We start from the raw sequence: 21,054 nt of genomic DNA, 5'->3' as shown, positions 1-21,054 counted from the left end.
CTCCTGTGTCATGTCCCCAGCCTCTGTCCCCCTCCTGTGCCATGTCCCCAGCCTCTGTCCCCCTCCTGTGCCATGTCCCCAGCCTCTGTCCCCCTCCTGTGCCATGTCCCCAGCCTCTGTCCCCCTCCTGTGTCATGTCCCCAGCCTCTGTCCCCCTCCTGTGTCATGTGCCCAGCCTCTGTCCCCCTCCTGTGTCATGTGCCCAGCCTCTGCCCCCCTCCTGTGTCATGTCCCCAGCCTCTGCCCCCCTCCTGTGCCATGTCCCCAGCCTCTGTCCCCCTCCTGTGCCATGTCCCCAGCCTCTGTCCCCCTCCTGTGCCATGTCCCCAGCCTCTGTCCCCCTCCTGTGCCATGTACCCAGCCTCTGTCCCCCTCCTGTGTCATGTCCCCAGCCTCTGTCCCCCTCCTGTGTCATGTCCCCAGCCTCTGTCCCCCTCCTGTGCCATGTCCCCAGCCTCTGTCCCCCTCCTGTGCCATGTCCCCAGCCTCTGTCCCCCTCCTGTGCCATGTCCCCAGCCTCTGTCCCCCTCCTGTGCCATGTCCCCAGCCTCTGTCCCCCTCCTGTGCCATGTCCCCAGCCTCTGTCCCCCTCCTGTGCCATGTCCCCAGCCTCTGTCCCCCTCCTGTGCCATGTCCCCAGCCTCTGTCCCCCTCCTGTGCCATGTCCCCAGCCTCTGTCCCCCTCCTGTGCCATGTCCCCAGCCTCTGTCCCCCTCCTGTGCCATGTCCCCAGCCTCTGTCCCCCTCCTGTGCCATGTCCCCAGCCTCTGTCCCCCTCCTGTGCCATGTCTATAACAAGTACTCGTACCAGTTTTCCAACAATGATATTTACTGCTTTTTATAAAGAAATACAATTGATTTTATGCAGTATTGAGTTTAGCCTTTTGGCCCGGCCCTCCAAAATATTTTTAGTTTCTCATGTGGCCCCATCGAAAAAATAATTGCCCACCCCTGCTCTAAAGCCTCGTACACACGACCGAGAAACACATCGTTTTCCTTGTCGAGTTCCTTGTTAGGCTGTCGAGGAACTCGACAAGGCAAGTTTCTCCATTCCCATCGAGGAAAAAGAAGACATGCTCTCTTTTTTGGCTCGACGGGATCCTCAACAGTTTCCTCGTCGAAAAATGTATACACGACCGTATTCCTCAGCAAAAAAAAATCCCAGCAAGTTTCTTGCTGTTTTTTGCCAAGAAACTCGGTCGTGTGTACGAGGCATGAGGCTTGCTGAATGCTTCTTCCTTTATCTTTGATACTTAACTTATAGTCTTAATGTGAGGCCATTTCCTGATCCCAGTTTCATATTTGTACCATGTGAGAGTTTATGACAAATTACATTTGTGTGCAACTATTTTAGAGAACGAAGCACATGAAGGTCAAAAGTAGAACCAAAATATCTGATGAGCACCTTGAGAATTCATTGATAATTGCAACTATGTCCATTAAACCAGTTATTGATGCGTTATTCAAAAACAGTGTCAAATACCACAATATTTATATGTTGCCCTTTTTTACTTTTATAATAAAAAATAATATTAAACAACAATTACATTTTATTACTCAGATAAGTACATTTTATGTGTGGCCCTCCAAGACAATTCCTCTTCTTCCAATGTGGCCCAGGAAGGTCAAAAGGTTGGACACCCTAATTTGGCTGAAAATCATGTAAGAAAGTACAACTGGAGAACAGTTGGAAGCACATTCATTTTGTTTTATCCCTAAACCACTGAGGGTCAAAGAGAAGGAGAGAAAGAGCAACTGTTTGACATAGTTCACTTAAAGGGGTTGTAAAGGTTCCTTTTTTATTTTCTAAATAGGTTCCTTTAACCACTTAAGGACCGCCTCCTGCACATATACGTCGGCAGAATGGCACAGCTGGGCACAAGCACGTACAGGTACATCCTCTTTAAGTGCCCAGCTTTAAAAAAAATAATAATAATAAAAATGCAATAAAACTATCCCCTATTTTGTAAACGCTATACATTTTGCGCAAACCAACCGATAAACGCTTATTGCGATTTTTTTTACCAAAAATAGGTAGAAGAATACGTATCGGCCTAAACTGAGGAAAAAAACATTTTTTTTATATATTTTTGGGGGATATTTATTATAGCAAAAAGTAAAAAACATTGCATTTTTTTCAAAATTGTTGCTCTATTTTTGTTTAACAGCACAAACAATAAAAACCGCAGAGGTGATCAAATACCACCAAAAGAAAGCTCTATTTGTGGGCAAAAAAGGACGCCAATTTTGTTCGGGAGCCATGTCGCAATTGTCAGTTAAAGCGACGCAGTGCCGGATCGCAAAAAGTGGCCTGGTCCTTTAGCTGCCTAAAGGTCCGGGTCTTAAGTGGTTAAGCTAGTGCATTGTTGGTTCACTTACCTTTTCCTTCAATTTCCCTTCTAAATGTTTTTTTTCTTTGTCTAAATTTCTCACTTCCTGTTTCTCCTCAGTAAGCTTGCCCCCATCATCCATGCCGTTCTGGCTGGGGGTTAGTCAGCCAGAACAGCTTACTGAGGAGGAACAGGAAGTGAGAAATTCAGACAAAGAAAACAAAGAAAAAAAACATTTAGAAGGGAAATCGAAGGAAATGGTAAGTGAACCAACAATGAACCTATTTAGAAAATAAAGAAAAAACATTTACAACCCCTCTAATGTACACTGGGCTTAAAAAAATACTCCAGTTCCCTTGGCAGAAAAAAACGCTCATATAGACATTTTTTTATACACAGTTTAAGAGAGTTTAGCATTTCTTCTGCCAGTAAGCTCCAGTTAGAAATGCAAACCAGAAGTTTTTTTTTCCTACTTCTAAACACTGAGCTCAAAATATGCCTGTAATTGTCCTAATCTGCATGGACACATAGAATAACATTGAGCTGCTTCTACAGGCAAAACACAAAACTCCTGCAGAAGCAGCAATTTTTAAAGCGGTTGTATACCCCCCCCCCCCCAAAGGCATAATGAACCACATACTAGCTCATTATGAAATACTTACCTTAGAACGAGGCGTCGGTATCTTACCTGGTTCACGCAGAGGGAGCTGATATGTTGCCTCGCCGTATCTTCCGTGTATCGCGGCTCCAGCGTTGTGAGTGGCTGGAGCCGCGATGTCATCACTCCTTGGCATACGCGTGGAAGACTTCGTTCCGGCAGGGTCTGGCGTCTGCCAGGCTCTCAGCCGAGAATCCCCTGTGCGCATGCGCCGCTGAAGTCAGCGGCTCGTTGGAAGGGGAATATCTCCTAAACCGTATAGGTTTAGGAGATATTCTTTTTACCTACAGGTAAGCCTTATTATAGACTTACCTGTAAGTAAAAGTAAAACAATTTACTATACAACCATTTTAAGCCAGTGTGCATGGAGCCTTAGAGTATTACAATGTTGAATCTAAAATAAACACAAGTGCTTACAGTAATTAAATGGGGGGAACAAAATGTATTTTTGTTTACTACTATGCCCATTAAACCAGTTATTGATGCGTTAATCAAAAACCGTGTCAAATACCACAATAGTTATATGTTGCCCTAAAGTTATCGTGTCTACAAACTACGGGATCGATTTAGGGACTTTTTTAACTCTTATTGTTTTACTAGTAATGGCGGTGATCTGCGATTTTTAGCAGGACTGCGACATTGCGACAGACAAATCTGACCCCAAATTACACTTTTTGGGGACCAGTGACATTATTATATTGATCAGTGCTATAAAAATGCACTGATCAATGTAAAAAAGTACACTGGCAGGAAAGGGGTTAACACTAGGGGGCGATCAAGGTGTTAATCGCGTTCCCTCAGCATGTTCTTATTGTAGGGGGATGGGCTTACTGAAACATGACAGAAATCACTGCTCACGATCACTGGGAGCAGTAGTTCCCTGTCATGTCACTTGGCATAACGGGGAAATTCCCTGTTTACATAGGCAGTTCCTTGTTCTGCCTCTCCTCGCCACGATCGTAGGCCGCCGGCGGACAAATGCTTAATAGGGTTTAGGTCTGGAGACATGCTTTGCCAGTCCATCACCTTTACCCTCAGCTTCTTTAGGAAGGCAGTTGTCATCTTGGAGGTGTGTTTGGGATCGTTATCATGTTGGAATACCAGTCTCTGAAGGGAGGGGATCATTCTCAGTATGTCACAGTACATATGGCATTCATGGTTCCCTCAATGAACTGTAGCTCCCCAATTCCGGCAGCACTCATGCAGCCCAAGACCATGACACTCCCACCTCAATGCTTGACTGTAGGCAAGACACACTTGTCTTTGTTCTCCTCACCTGGTTGCCGCCACACACTCTTGACACCTTATGAACCAAATAAGTTTATCCTGGTCTAATCAGACCACAGAACATGGTTCCAGTAATCCATGCCCTTAGTTTGCTTGTCTTCAGCAAACTTTTTGCGGCTTTCTTGTGCATCATCCTTAGAAGAGGCTTCCTTCTGGGACGACAGCCATGCAGACCAATTTGATGCAGTGTGCAGCGTATGGTCTGAGCACTGACAGGCTGACCCCCACCCCTTCAACCTCTGCAGAAATGCTGGCAGTACTCATACGTCTATTTCCCAAAGACAACCTCTAGATAAAGGCTGAGCATGTGCACTCAACTTCTTTGGTTGACCATGGCAAGGCCTGTTCTGAGTGGAACCTGACGTGTTAAGCCACTGTATGGTCTTGGCCACCGTGCTGCAGCTCCGTTACAGGGTAATCTTGGAAATCTTCTTATAGCCTAGGCCATCTTTATGTAGAGCAACAATTGTTTTTTTAAGATCCTCAGAGAGTTCTTTGCCATGAGGTGCCATGTTGAACTTCCAGTTACCAGTATGAGAGCGTGAGAGCTATAACACCAAATTTAACACACCTGCTCCTCATTCACACCTGAGACCTTGGAACACTAATGAGTCAGATTACAGCAGGGAGGGAAAATGGCTAATTTGGCTCAAGTTGGACATTTTCACTTAGGGGTGTACTCACATGTGTTGACAATGGTTAAGACATTAATGGCTGTGTGTTGAGTTATTTTGAGGGGACAGCAAATGTACACTGTTATACAAGCTGTACACTCACTACTTGTATTGTAGCAAAGTGTTGTCACATGAAAAGATATAATAAAATATTTGCAAAAATGTGAGGGATGTTATTATTATTATTATTATTATTATTATTATTATTATTATTATTATTATAATTATTATTATTATACTGGATTTATATAGCGCCAACATTTTTTTTCTTTATCTTTATTTTTTCTTTATCCAAATAAAAGTTTGAGTTCAACATAAACACACAGAACCAGACTTCATCATCCAACAGTTACATAGCATAGCTTACAAATCCACAATCCAAATCGGCTAGAATCACATTTCAGATCTAGTCCTGCCCTCAAAGTCCCACGCCTCCGGTGCCACCCGATGTCACTGTGCCTAAATTATACAGACCAACAGTTTGTACAAGTATACTTAACCAGCATTGAGACCTAGCAATCTACCCATGACCAGATCCACCGGGACGAGTCCAGGTACATCTAGCCACGGGCCCCAACGTTTCTCAAACTTTCGGGTGCACTCCCTGTATTGATTAACAATTTTCTCCATTCTAAGCATATTCCCAACTGCAGCAATCTATTCCTTAAATGTGGGAGGGTCCTCTGATAGCACCAACAGTTTACACAGTGCTTTACAATATAAAAGAAAGACAATACAGTTATAATACAATAAAATACAAGAGGATTAAGAGGGTCCTGCTCAGAAGAACTTACAATCTAATATGGTGGGGCAGGTGGTACAAAAGGTTGTAACTGTGGGGAATGAGTTAATGCAAGTGGTAAAAGTTGGAGACGTGATAGGCTTCCCTGAAGAGATACGTTTTCAGGGATCGTCTGAAGGTAGCAAGAGTAGGGGATAGCCAGACAGGTTGAGGTAGCGAGTTCCAGAGAATGGGAGAGGCTCTGGAGAAATCCTGGAGACGAGCATGGGAGGAGGAGACGAGAGAGCTTGCGAGTAGGAGATCTTGAGACGAGCAGAGAGGACAGTTTGGGTGATATTTGGAGACAAGATTAGTGATGTAGCTAGGGGCAGAGTTGTGAATGGCTCTGTATGTTATGGTTAGTATTTTGAATTTGATTTGCTGGGCGATTGGGAGCCAGTGTAGGGATTGGAGGAGAAGGTTGGCAGACACTGAGCGGTTGGCAAGGTGGATAAGTCTGGCGGCAGCATTCATGATAGACTGAGGAGGGTATAGCCTATGGAGAGGCAGACCAATGAGAAGGGAGTTGCAATAGTCAAGGCGAGAGATAACGAAGGAGTGAATGAGGAGCTTGGTGGTTAATTTGTTAAAATTGGGTGAATTTTAGAGATGTTACGGAGGTGAATTCTATAAACTTTTGACAATGATTGGTTTTGTGGCTGAAATGTCAAGTCAGAGTCTAGGATTACACCTAGTACCCTGGCTGGAGGGACTGATGGTTGCATTGTTGTACTCACTTTTGTGAGATACTGTATGTTGTACATATTCAATCAAAGGAATAAATAAGACAAGGTCTCTGCAAAATTGCATATGCAGAAGGGGTGTATTATTATTATTAATGGACAGCAAGTAGAAGATTCTACCTGTCACATACCATAAATCTTCTTACATTTTTTTTTCCAACCTCTGTTTCTGTTTTCCGTATTAACCAACATTTTTTATACTAATCTAAAAAATCTATGCCCTTCATGTTTCGTACTCCTGATTTTCTTTCCTTTGTAGTAGTTATTATTTCACTCAAATCTATGGTATAATTTCTATTAATCTCATGTGCTGCCACAAACACATTAACACCAGTCTTCCTTTTGACAGCTTGTGGAAGCAGAGATAAGACAGCAATGCAAACCTTATCACTTTCTATTGCTATGCTACTAGAATACCGTCTGATTTCTGATAAGATTCAGATATTTATTGTAATGGCTTATATAGAGACCTGAGTAATAAAATCAGATGGATTTAGAAGACATGAGGGAAATGAACAGAACTAAAATCTAAAATATGAAAACCTTTGAAAATATTTATTGTAGAGATGTTTATTATGATTTATAAAGCAAACCAGTCATGTATAATGCTCTTCCACCCTACACTACAGGAGCCCCGTGAACCTAGTCTTTGACCTCTTGGTTTACAGGAAGCAGGAGCTTAAAGTGGAATTTTAGTCAGAAAATTAGGTCCTGCTAGATGACTTGAGCCTGGCCCCTTTTGCAGGTATAGCCAGGGGTCAAGTCCTGGGGAAAAAAGTGTGGGAACTCCCACCCAAGATCCCCTCCCCCACCAAAAAAAAAAAAAAAATGATACGCTCATATGCATAATTACTAAACCGCATGTTTTTTGGTTTTTTTCCGATCCACTGTGCCTTAGTAATTCTTTATGTTACTGCCCGCTTCCTGTATATGGATTCATCGGTTAGTGTGCGGGTATTCCGTCACTTCCTCTATGCCGCAATGTCTCCTGGGAGCTTTTGTCATTGTTCCCAGGAGCAAGCAAGTTCTTTCTAAATCCCGCGATAACTCGCGGCAGACCTCCGCAATGTCTCCCGGGAACAATTACAAAAGCTCCCAGGAGACATTGCGGCATCGAGGAAGTGACGGAATACCCGCACACTACCCGATGAATCCATATACAGGAAGCGGCCAGTAACATAAAGGATTACTAAGGTTTGCCTGCCCCTAACAGCGACTTGAGCTGGGCATCGCCGCTTAGTGAAGGATTGGCTCGGGCGGCTCGGCTGCTCTAGTCCTGCAAAGGGAACTGCGTTCCTGCTGTGAAAAAAGTGCAGGGACTCCGTTCCCACGCGTTCCCGCAGGACTTGAGCCCTGGGTATAGCTATGTAAAATGTTAAAAATACGCACCTATGCTGTTTAAAATCCAGTAATACACTGTCTCATCCTGCTCTGCACATGCTCAGTTGCACTCCATTTTTAGGCACGTTTAGGCAATGGCGAATTTGTAGAGGCTGATCTGGTGACAGCCCTAAAGCGGAATTAAACCCTCCTATCCTTTAGAGCAGGGATCCTCAAACTACGGCCCTCCAGCTGTTGCGGAACTACACATCCCATGAGGCATTGTAAAACTCTGACATTCGCAGACATGGCTAGGCATGATGGGAATTGTAGTTCCTGAACAACTGGAGGGCCGTAGTTTGAAGACCCATGCTTTAGAGCAAACGAAGCTGCTTCTGTTTTATCCAAAACTGCCTTGTTGCTGCACATGTGATCAGTTATGACACCAAATATTTGATGGTTTGACAGTTTGGTTAAGCGCACAAGTAAATGTGACAGATAGGAATTCCAGGAATGTAGCTTTTTTGAAACTGTTAAATCCATGGGGTTTAGTTCTGCTTTATGATTTACTTCAGCTCAGTGGCTTTGGGCTTCAGCAAAATGGCAGCCTCCAGCAAGAAGAAACGGGGGCAATACTGAAGGAAATTTACAGCACACACTAATTTTGGTAGCATAATTATTAATGTGAAATGTATGTTCCTTGCTAAAGAACATTATTTTTTATCAAAGTGTTATAGGTAAAGGTCCACTTTAAGCACATCCCACTGCTTTGTGTAATGGCACACGATCACATCTCATCTGCACTGCATACTGGTATGTGGCAGGTGTGCCTAAGCAGCTTACTTTTACTAGCCTTCTTGTGGAACAGTTGTGTCTTAATTGCTATAGCATGTGAAATGCACTTCAGTCTCTATCACACATCTCCTGGTATTCTCTATTTCATTTGTCATATCTCTGCCTCTTCTTTGGTATACATGCTTACAAGCAGTGGCGGCTGGTGAAGTTTTATGATGGGGGGGCGCAATACCCCGCCCTTCCACATTTGGTCCCTCCCATTTCTCATAAGCCACACCCCTTATAGAATCCACCACTCCGTCCCCTGTATTCCACTTGCTTCCACTCAATGTCAGGAGTATACAGCTCAGCGTCACAGCACAGAGTATATAGCCCCAGCATCACAAATCATGGTATATAGCGCAGCCTTACAGATCGGTGCAAACAAACTAAAATATGACACTGTTAGTAATGAAGGACTCGAAATGGGCAGGAGATTAGACTGCGGACATACTGCACAAGATTACCAGAGACTGCGGACATACTGCACAGGATTACCAGAGACTGCGGACATACTGCACAGGATTACCAGAGACTGCGGACATACTGCACAAGATTACCAGAGACTGCGGACATACTGCACAAGATTACCAGAGACTGCGGACATACTGCACAAGAGTACCAGAGACTGCGGACATACTGCAGAAGATTACCAGAGACTGCGGACATACTGCAGGAGATTACCAGAGACTGCGGACATACTGCAGGAGATTACCAGAGACTGCGGACATACATAAAAGATTACCAGAGACTGCGGACATAAAGCAGGAGATTACCAGAGACTGCGGACATACTGCAGGAGATTACCAGAGACTGCGGACATACTGCACAAGATTACCAGAGACTGCGGACATACTGCACAAGATTACCAGAGACTGCAGACATACTGCACAAGATTACCAGAGACTGCGGACATACTGCAGGAGATTACCAGAGACTGCGGACATACTACACAAGATTACCAGAGACTGCGGACATACTGCACAAGATTACCAGAGACTGCAGGAATTACTTGTCCTGCGACTTGGGACTTAAATGTTGCATGACAAGTCGTACCCCATGATTTCCAATGAGAACCGTTCATATCTGTGCGACTTCAAAGTAGTCCCTGCATTACTTTGGTCCCACATTGATGCAACTTGAGGTCCCATAGACCTCCAGAATACACAGGCATTGCTTTAAGTCACATCAGAATTGCAGTAGAATTGTGCAACTTTCAGACTGCATTAGCCTGAAAGTCGCAAGATTCTGCCACAATTTTTTGGTGCGATTTTGCAGCGATTTGAAGCAATGCCTATGTATTCTGGAGGTCTATGGACCTCAAGTCACATCAAAGTGGGACAAAAGTAATGCAGGGACTACTTCAAAGTTGCACAGATATGAACAGTTCTCATTGGAAATCATCGGGTCCAACTTATCCTGCAACTTTCCAGTCCCAAGTCGCAGGACAATTTGCAAGCGGGGGGTGGGGTGGTGTTGACGGCCGATATTTTCCCTGCACATTAAGTATAAAAAAAGTTTTTTTTTTAATAACTGGGGGGGGGGGGGGGTGGGGTGGTCTGGTGGGGTAGTGTTACCGCCCGCTATTTGTGCTGTAATGAATTTTTACATAGAAAAGAAATGTTGTTAATAAATGGGTAAATGAATTATAAAAAAAAGATTTTTTTAATAACCGTTATTGGAAAAATCTTTTTTTTATAATTCATTTACCCATTTATTAACAACATTTATTTTCTATGTAAAAATTCATTACAGCACAAGTAACACTACAGCGGGCGGTAACACTACCCCACCAGACCACCCCCCCCCCCCCCCAGTTATTTAAAAAAAAACTTTTTTTATACTTAATGCTAAATTGAATCAAATATAAAAAATAAACTGTTAATAATCTTAATATATTTAACTAATATTAAATAAAAAAAAACATTGATGGGGGGGGGGGTGGGTTGTTGCCTGGCATTATTTTCCCTGAATATTAAATATTAAAAAATATTTTAAAAAAATATAAAAAAATATATAAAAAAGAAATTGGATTAAGCAGGGGGGGTGGAGGGTGGAATAATAAAAAAAAAAAGAGTTTTAATAAGCGGGGGGGGGGGGGGGTGGGCCGACAAATAGTAAATGCAAAAAAAGACTATGAATAAGCGGGGGGGGGGGGGGCCGCCGAGTATTAAATAGAAAAAAAACTTTGAATACGCGGGGGAGGGGGGGGTGCCGGGCGGCCACCAAATACGAATGTGGACATACGATAATGGAAATCACGGGAGGGGTTGAATGCTGCTGTGAGACAGGCAGGCTTACCTGTTCCTCGGTCGGGCGCAGTGAGCTCGAGCTGACCCGACGTCACTTCCGGTTTTTCCAGTGACGTCGGAACGAGCACAGAGACGGGCGGGTGCACACAGACAGTGTATGCACCCGCCCGGCCATAACAATACACTCCATCGCGCCAGAAGCAAGTGGCGCGATGGAGAGCGCCACAAAGGCATATTTTTGGTGCCAATGTAGCGCCGCGTCTGCAATCCCGTGATTGCACAGACGTGGCGCTACTCCTAAAGGACTGTTCCCGGCGTCCGGCGCGCGGACATAAGGCCCTTTTTTGGGGAAAAAAAATTCTTAAAGGGACAGATTTAAAAAAATTTTTTTTTTTTTTTTTTTTTTTACTGACTGTGTGATGGGGGGCGGCGCCCGGGCGCCCCTATGGACGGGCCGCCACTGCTTACAAGGATAAATATGCCTTTTTGTGTTGCTGTTTTTAGGATCTTCTAGCATTCAACAGTCAAGTGCATTCTCTTTTCCATAATATCATAGCTGGCATGTTGGGGGAGAGCAATAATATATGATTCCCCTGACTTAATGGTCATAAAGAAAATATGCATGACTAAAATGAGCAGCTGTTATGCTTCCAAAGTGTACATATAAAATATATATATATTAGGCAAAGAAACCGCGCTAGGTGTTTAACAAGACAATTGTAACTAAAATAAAATAAAAACATTTAATGAAAACAAATCACCAGCTTGAAGTGAGATACACACAATAAATTATAACGGAAAAGAAAAGCTGCACTAAAAAGTCCCAATCAATGCAGAGAATTTTTCCGTTAAATGGCATAATGTTGATCAATACTAAGGAAATTAATCCTCTTCTCAATGGAACCACAGTGACTTAAAACGAAAAAAGTGCCCCTCCACCTTAAAGTGGTTGTAAACCCTTACAACCCACTTTTTGCTACAGGTAAGCCTATAATAAGGCTTAGCAGTAGCTACCCTGGATATCTCCTAAACCTGCACGGTTTATGAGATATCCCCCTGTATCTGCATGTGCCGAAGTCATTCGTGCATGCGCACTGAAGCAATGGCCCGTCATGCTGTTGTTTCAGTTAGGCTGTGCCATTATCGGCAGCTCCCGCGTGCACGTGCGGGAGTGACGTCACGCAGCTCCAGCCAATCACAGAGCCGGAGGGAAGAGGGACAAGAAGATGTATGCAGTCTGCACAGGGAACAGCGCTGAATTTGTTTGCAGGTAAGTGTCACATAATGGGCTAGTATGCATCACATACTAGCCCATTATGCTTTTAATTTGCAGGGTTTGCAGTGAGCAAAATAGTAAAACCCATCCATCAGGGTTTACGTCCTCTTTAAGGAAAAGAGACAAAATGTGGGCAAATGTGTCTGTATTGGAGAGATAAATTGAATGTGTTTATTTTATTTTGTCCAGACATATATTTAAGCTGCATGCACTTAAGAAACTCTGAGAGGCACTTTAATTCATAGCTGAATAATTATACTTACAAACCAGGCTGAAAAGACTCCAGTGTCCCACAGTATGTACGGGATGCAATATTATGAAGAATCGACACTATGGGCCAGATTCACAGAAAAAGTACGCCGTAGTATCTGCTGATACTCCGGCGTACTTTCAAATTTGCCGCGTCGTATCTTTATTTTGAATTCTCAAACAAAGATACGACGGCATTTGGCTAAGATCCGACAGGCGTACGGCTTCGTACGCCTTCGGATCTTAGGATGCAATACTTCGGCGCCCGCTGGGTGGAGTTTGCGTCGTTTTCCGCGTCGGGTATGCTAATTAGCTGTTTGCGGCGATCCACGAAGGTACGTGCGTTTGTCGCATCCTCTTACGTCGTCGCTAGTAGGCTTTTCCCGTCGTAAAGTTGCGATTGCTATTTAGGTGGTGTAAAAATAGACAGCCCATGTTAAAGTATGGCTGTCGTTCCCACGTTGAATTTTACATTTTTTTTTTTTATGCGTAAGACGTCCGGGAATAGGAAAGGACGTAACGCACGTCGCCGTTCAAAAAATTACGTCGGTGCGACGTCATTTCGCGCAAAGCGCGGCGGGAAATTTCAAGACGGAGCATGCGCAGTACGTTCGGTGCGGGAACGCGCCTAATTTAAATGATACAGGCCCCATTTGAATTAGGCGGGCTTGCGCCGGACGGCTTTACGCTATGACGCCGCAAGTTTACAGGCAAGTGCTTTGTGAATCAAGCACTTGCGCTGAAAACTTGCGGCGGTGTAACGTAAATGACATACGTTACGCCGCTGCATTTGTACCTGAATCTGGCCCTATGTTCCTCTTAGTTAAATGTACCTCATGAAAACTGAGTATTTGCTTTAACAATAATAGCACTTTAGTAGCACATTGGTGGAGAGATGTATCTGTGTAAAAGTTTCCACCATGGAATTTCCAAGTCAACTCTAATATGACAACATTGCTCCAAAAAGAATATTTTAAACAGTCATAAAAATATTCCTACTCTCACACATTTGAGTTACAAGTTAAAGAGCAGCTGGCTAGGATGCATTACAGCCACAGAACTGTTTAATGTTTTTGAATGCAGAACTGGAGGTGTGCCTCTGTGTCTGTGTAAATCTAGAAAGTGAACAGGCAGTAGCTTCAGCTGCGCCACAGTTAAAATGGTTGCAGCCAGACTGTAATGAATATGCAGTAATGTTTCATGCCCTTTCTGTCTGCTTACCTCTGGTCTGTGTGCCAGCTTAAAGGGGTTGTAAAGGTTCGTTTTTTATTTTCTAAATAGGTTCCTTTAAGCTAGTGCATTGTTGGATCACTTACCTTTTCCTTCCATTTCCCTTCTAAAAAATGTGTTTTCTTTGTTTTCTTTGTCTGAATTTCTCACTTCCTGTTCCTCCTCAGTAAGGTGTTCAGTAAGCTGTTCTAAATGACTTTCCACCGCTCAGATGATGGTGGAAAGCTTACTGAGGAGAAACAGGAATTGAGAAATTCAAACAAAGAAAGAAAATATTTAGAAGGGAAGTCTAAGGAAAAGGTAAGTGAACCAACAATGCGCTAGCTTAAAGAAACCTATTTAGAAAATAAAAGACGAGCCTTTACAACCCCTTTAACACACCTGCATGTCTAACAGGAAACACTTTTTGACACTGTGCACGGCAAGCCAGCCATGCCTGAGCAATAGTGTGTTTAGGATCCCTGTGTGTTTCTTGCTGTGTGCACTACGTTTTAACAACTTTGGCTTGTTCTCCTGACTATCCCTGTCTGCTTGTAGCCCCAACCTTTGGCGTGTTCTCCTGTCCATCCCTGTCTGCTTGTTACTTGGATCCTTGGCTTGTCCTTCTGACTATTCCTTGTTGCCCTGTACTGCTGCTTCCTCTCCATCCACCAGAGCCAGCCGTGAGCGTGAGCTGGGAGACCCTGGGGGCCGGGACCTGGAGTCAGCTGCAGTGAAGTCAATCCACACCATCAGAGGCCCTGGTAAAAACCTGCTGGGTCTTAGATTCTGCGCCCTGGGGATTCTTATGCTCTAGCTCCCTGTTCAATCCGTGTCGGTGCTCAGGTTGAACTGCTTTTTTGAACCATCCAAAGCTCCATCCACAGCACTCAGCCGAAGGGTCCACAAGCTTAGCGGTGTACATCTGCCACCTGGCCTCAGATGACCTGACACAGACTCAGTGAAGGGAGATTTCTGCAGCATATTTGACAAGTACAGAATCACAGTATATATAAAATAATATGCAAAGTGGTTGGAGGGAAGCTTCAGAATTGCAATGTTTTTATTACAAATTATGTGAGCAGACTGCAGTTGCTCTTTAAAGACTTTGCAGTGTTAGATACTGCCATCTTGCCTTCCCAGGGGCCAAAGCAGGCACATGTATCGGTCAATCAGTTGAATCTCCTTTGCGAAATCCCACACAAACTTAGACCCCTTTCGCACTGAGGCACTTTGCCGGCGCTATAACGCTAAAAATAATGTCCGCAAAGTGCCCTGAAAGAGCCGCTCCACACACTCCTGTGTGAAAGCCTGAGGGCTTTCACACTGGAGCAGTGCACTGGCAGAACGCTAAAAAAAAGTCCTGCTAGCAGCATCGAAGGAGCAGTGTGTACACCCATTGCAGCGGCGCTTTGCGGGTGGTTTTAACTCTTTTTCGGCCACTAGCAGGGGTTAAATAGCGCCGCAAAATTTACGGTAGAGCGCCGCTAAAAATAGCCGCGCTTTACCGCCGATGCACCCACCGCCCCAGTGTGAAAGGGGCCTTAAAGTAGTTGTAACCAAAAAAAAGAAGATCCTGTTCCCTTATAGCAGATCAAACAGCATAGTGCTTGTGCTGTCTAATCTATCCCTCTCTATGCTGTAAAAAAACAATTGATCCTGCCTATTCCTGTTTCCCCCTGTGTGTGCTGACCACCGTAATCATTGCTGCTGATCCATGATACCATGGTCAGGTTACGTGCCTACGTCATCCTGCTGCTCTCCTCTCTCCCCCTCACTCCCTGCCTGTCAGCTCCTGTGTATATAAGCCGCCCCTCCCCTCTCCTCCTGCCGCTATTAGTAGCTGGCAGTAAAGTTAAATAAATATTACTGGCAGACCCTCTCTTTTAGCAAGACATAACACACTGTGTACCGGTTAGTGTAAAACGATGCCTGTAATTACCTTACCTCAGATCTCATCTGGCCAGTCACCTGACATCTGGCGCCTCTCCTCCTCTGATCTAAGGTCTACAATAGGAGGGACTGAGCGGGCAGCACAGGGGTCACGTGACCTCCCCGACTGACGTCAGAGGACTCCTCCCAATGTAGCCCTTAGAGCAGAGGAGGAGAACGACTGGAGGTCACCTGACCGGCCAGAAAAGATCTGAGATATGGTAATTATAGGCATCATTTTACACTAACAAGTATACAGTGTGTTATGTCTTGATAAAACACTACAACCACCTTTATTAAATATTTGCTGGATCCAGTTGTAATGAGCAATCAGTGTTTCCTGTTTTCATGAGACCACGTGCTTCATATGAACCTGCAGTAAATAGCCAGGCCAGGAAGCCATGTGTCTACCAGCTGAAATCAGGGGACAGTTAAACCAGTGCAATAAAAGGGGCAGGATATGGGGTTGATTTACTAAAACTGGAGAGTGCAAAATCTGGTGCAGATCTGCATCAGTGGTGTCACTAGGGTTGGCGTCACCTGGTGCGGTAAAACATGGTGTCACCCCACCCCCCCAATAATTGTTTTCCCTTATAATACTGAATGCTAGCAGGCTAGCACATCGGCGTGGCTTCCCCCCCCTAGCCTGCCTCAATTCTCTGTTCTACTGCTGCGGAGTAACAGCAGGAGCAGGACAGAGCAGCAGACACTGGGCAGGTTAGCGCATTGGCCTCTCTCCTGTCTAGCCTGCCACAGTGCCTTGCAGGGTGCTGGGCAGGCTAGTTTCAGGCCATCAGCGCACGTTCACGGTCAGTAATATGTAGAGCAGTGTACAGCAGAAAGTGGTATGTAGAGAAGTGTACAGGGGTCAGTGGTATATAAAACAGAGGGTTCCAGAGGTTAGTGGTATGTAGAGCAGTGTGTCCAGAGGTCAGTGGTATGTACAGCAGTGTCCAGAGGTCAGTAAAATGTACAGCAGTGTGTCCAGAGGTCAGTGGCATGTATAGCAGTGTCCAGAGGTCAGTGGTATGTACAGCAGTGTCCAGAGGTCAGTGATATGTACAGCAGTGTCCAGAGGTCAGTGGTATGTACAGCAGTGTCCAGAGGTCAGTAAAATGTACAGCAGTGTGTCCAGAGGTCAGTGGCATGTATAGCAGTGTCCAGAGGTCAGTGGTATGTACAGCAGTGTCCAGAGGTCAGTGATATGTACAGCAGTGTCCAGAGGTCAGTGGTATGTAGAGAAGTGTCCAGAGGTCAGTGGTATGTAGAGCAGTGTCCAGAGGTCAGTGGTATGTACAGCAGTGTCCAGAGGTCAGTAAAATGTACAGCAGTGTGTCCAGAGGTCAGTGGCATGTACAGCAGTGTCCAGAGGTCAGTGGTATGTACAGCAGTGTCTAGAGGTTAGTGATATGTACAGCAGTGTCCAGAGGTCAGTGGTATGTAGAGCAGTGTCCAGAGGTAAGTGGTATGTAGAGCAGTGTCCAGAGGTCAGTGGTATGTAGAGCAGTGTACAGGGGTCAGTGGTATGTAGAGCAGTGTAAAGAGTTCAGTGGTATGCAGAGCAGTGTCCAGAGGTCAGTGATATGTACAGCAGTGTGTGCAGAGATCAGTGGTATGTACAGCAGTGTTTTCAGAGATCAGTGGTATGTACAGCAGTATCCAGAGGTCAGTGGAATGTACAGCAGTGTGTCCAGAGGTCAGTGATATGTACTGCAGTGTTTTCAGAGATCAGTGGTATGTACAGCAGTGTCCAGAGGTCAGTGATATGTACAACATTGTCCAAAGGTCAGAGGTATGTAGAGCAGTGTACAGAAGTCAGTGGTATGTAGAGCAGTGTAAAGAGTTCAGTGGTATGCAGAGCAGTGTCCAGAGGTCAGTGATATGTACAGCAGTGTGTGCAGAGATCAGTGGTATGTACAGCAGTGTTTTCAGAGATCAGTGGTATGTACAGCAGTATCCAGAGGTCAGTGGAATGTACAGCAGTGTGTCCAGAGGTCAGTGATATGTACTGCAGTGTTTTCAGAGATCAGTGGTATGTACAGCAGTGTCCAGAGGTCAGTGATATGTACAACATTGTCCAAAGGTCAGAGGTATGTAGAGCAGTGTACAGAAGTCAGTGGTATGTAGAGCAGTGTAAAGAGTTCAGTGGTATGCAGAGCAGTGTCCAGAGGTCAGTGATATGTACAGCAGTGTGTGCAGAGATCAGTGGTATGTACAGCAGTATCCAGAGGTCAGTGGAATGTACAGCAGTGTCCAGAGGTCAGTGATATGTACTGCAGTGTTTTCAGAGATCAGTGGTATGTACAGCAGTGTCCAGAGGTCAGTGATATGTACAACATTGTCCAAAGGTCAGAGGTATGTAGAGCAGTGTACAGAGGTCAGTGGTATGTAGAGCAGTGTACAGGGGTCAGTAGGATGTAGGGCAGTGTAAAGATAGCTGTAATATGTAGGTCAGTGTACAGAGAGCCGTAGTATGTAGGACAGTGTGCAGAGAGCCATAGTATGTAGGGAGTGTCTGGAGGTCAGTAGTATGTAGGCATCAGCAGGAGAAAGAAATGGGCATCAGCAGGGCAGTGGAGAGGGGTCAGTAGGCCAGGGGACTGGGATTAGCAGGGCAGGGGATGTGGTCAGCAGGGCAGAGGCCAGGGGTCAGCAGGGTGAAGTGCAGGAGTCCGAAGCATGTATTATACAGTACAGGAGGTCAGGAAAGCACATGATGCAGGGTGTGAGGATGGCAAAGTACAGTAGGGTCAGCAGGACACAGTAAGGGGGGGGAGGGAAGCTGCTGTGACATATCTACTTGTTCTGGTGCTCATTAAGATCCGTGGCCCGCACCCCCATAGCAACGCCACTGCTCTGCATGGTAGCCAATCACTGTCTAACTTCAGCTTGTTTAATTAAGCTTTAGCAATAAAACCTGGAAGCGGATTGGTTTCTATGCAGAGCTGCACCAGATTTTGCACGCTCCAGTTTTAGTAAATGAACCCTAATAACTCTCAACTTTAGTAATAGTCATATTCATAATGTCTCTTATGAATAACATCATGGCTCTATTTAGATGTCATGATGCCCTCAGCACCCCTGAATGATTATGTCCTTTTTGCCTTTTGGATCATGTGATTATTTTAATAAGAATTAATACTACAATGTTGTATTGGAGACAGTATGCAGTTTGCTTTATATGCAGAAGAATGAATAAGGAAGTAGTTGCCTTTATTTTGTAAATTTGGAGGCTTGGCACTACCTCCCCTACTCCCCTGCCCTAGGCACTGTCTCACAAGGGCCTTATGGTAAATGTAGCCATGAGTTAAATGAAAATAACTACTCTTGATACGTTTTTCACTGATGGTTCAGTTCATATACAGGAAAGGATTTGTGAAAACATAGGGTTTCATTGTTTTATTGAAACAGATTACAGTTTTTATATTTCTGTTGTGGGTTAAATGAATTCTGTTAGTTGGATATGAACACTTTTCTTTGGTTATACTTCTCAGTCACAAGATTGGCTGAATAGAACTATAAATCCTTTGGCAGGTGAGTTGTCAGCTGAGTATTTAACTGATTTACCTAGATTTCAGCTTTAAAGTGACCCTGTCATGAAAAATAAATACAAATGCTTATACCTGCAAAATAGGAGAGAAGGTATTTACCCTTTCCTGCTGCCTGTGCCACCAGAACACTGATCCATCCAGTAGAGACCTTTCTGTAAGCAGGGCTGGCCCAAGACACGGTGCTGCCTGGGTCCAAGAATGAAATGCTGCCCCCCCCCCAAAAAAAAGCCCACCAAAAGGCCCCCACATCCATTATTTTATATCATGATAATTAAAACTAAAATGTAATTTATTAGGAAATCAGATTTACATGGAACAGCATCTTGTCTATATGCAAAATTATATGACATACCGTTATGCTCAATTCCAAGGGGCAGCTAGGGCAGTATATAGACAGGCTAGGGAGGGTAGCATAGGAGCAGGCTAGGGTAGTATAAAAACAGGCTAGGGTAGTATATAGACAGGCTAGGGTAGTATAGGGGCAGGCTAGGGTAGTTTAAAGACTGGCTAGGGTTGTAATTGGACAGGCTAGGGTAGTATAGGGGCAGGCTATGGTAGTATATAGACAGGCTAGGGTAATAGATGGACAGACTGGGGTAGTATATGGACAGGTTAAGGCAGTATAGGGGCAGGCTAGGGTAGTATATTGACAGGAAAGGGTAGTATAATGACAGGATAGGGCAGTATAGGGGTGGGCTAGGGTAGTATAGGGGCAGGTTAGGGTAGTATATAGACAGGCTAGCATAGTATATAGACAGGCTAGGGCAGTATAGGGGTGGGCTAGGGTAGTATAGGGGCAGGTGGAGTGGCCGGGGGTCAGTTGTCATCATAACACACAAAACTGCTGGGAAAAAAATCTTGGTCGTCAATTTGCTGGGTAAATAGAAGAGAAGTAGAGGAGGCCATGGTTCAATTTATTGCCCCTCTCAAAGTGCTGCCTGTGTTCAATGGACCCACTGGGACTCATGGTAGGGCCGGCCCTGCTGTGAAGTCAACATGAAGTTCACATGTATTCAATCATTTTATTGTAGCAGATAAGTACTGTTCAAGTAACATTTAAGGCTAATGCACATGGGCGTATAAAACATTATATTCTGATCTGTAGCAGTATTTCCGGCTTTGATCCGATGCGTTCAGCAGTTCAAGAGTATTCCTCTTTAGCATTGAGCTGTGTAAAGCTAATGTAAACAATTGTCTGATTTTGAATGTATCTTACACGGTAGGCATGTAAATGTATGTACAAACATTTACACATACATGGGTATAACGCATAAATGGACATTACCCCGATGAAATAACCCGCTCACTTCAACTCACCAGTCTCCAGTACTAGGGAATGGAGCCCACCACTGTGGCCATTTCCACTTAACAGAACATCTGCCCCTTACATTTCCCCCTAGAATAAACTCAATGACTGAAGGCCAAGGTCATTCTGTGCCAATGCCACCATAAATGTCTAGTAAATTACTCATTCAGGGCCAAAGGGAAATGTAAACATGAGCAAAGTTTCACTGGGTTGCACTAGGCAGTGGGCTAGTGGCCTTGGCTTTCAGTAATTCTGAATGAATTGAATAAACAATGATGGAAATCAGAATAACTGAGGTGGGCCAGTAATTAAAGCGAAAAAAATCAGCATTGCCGGGCTAGACCCAGAAAGTTCGCAGGTATGCAGATTCTGTAGCAGCATGCTCACCAACATTGATAGCTGCCCATATGCATCTTAATTCTATATGTATATATGCAGGTAAAAATGTTTTTTTGTAGGAGCTTTCTGACGGTTGTTTTTTTTTTTTTTGGCACCTATGTGCAGTAGCCCTTAAAAGTGGAAAATAATGTTCTAAACACCGAATGAATGAAACAGTTTAAATAGATTGTCTTGTAACACTGAATGATAAATAGGTTAGATATACTATATTATACAATTTTTTTTCCATTGTGATACCTTTTATAATAAGGGC

General features: G+C 44.4%; 1 protein-coding gene across 3 annotated transcripts in view; it reads left to right on the top strand.

Moving 5' to 3' along the window:
- CLIP2 (CAP-Gly domain containing linker protein 2) overlaps window positions 1-21,054 on the top strand; it is a 172,954-nt gene that overhangs the window by 92,339 nt on the left and 59,561 nt on the right. The gene's annotated exons all lie outside the window — the stretch shown is intronic.

The sequence above is a fragment of the Rana temporaria genome, chromosome 2 (genome assembly GCF_905171775.1).
Source record: "Rana temporaria chromosome 2, aRanTem1.1, whole genome shotgun sequence".
In the NCBI taxonomy this organism is placed as follows: domain Eukaryota; kingdom Metazoa; phylum Chordata; class Amphibia; order Anura; family Ranidae; genus Rana; species Rana temporaria.
The sequence above is the reverse complement of the archived record's forward strand: the minus strand, read 5'-3'. Positions and strand labels throughout refer to the sequence as shown.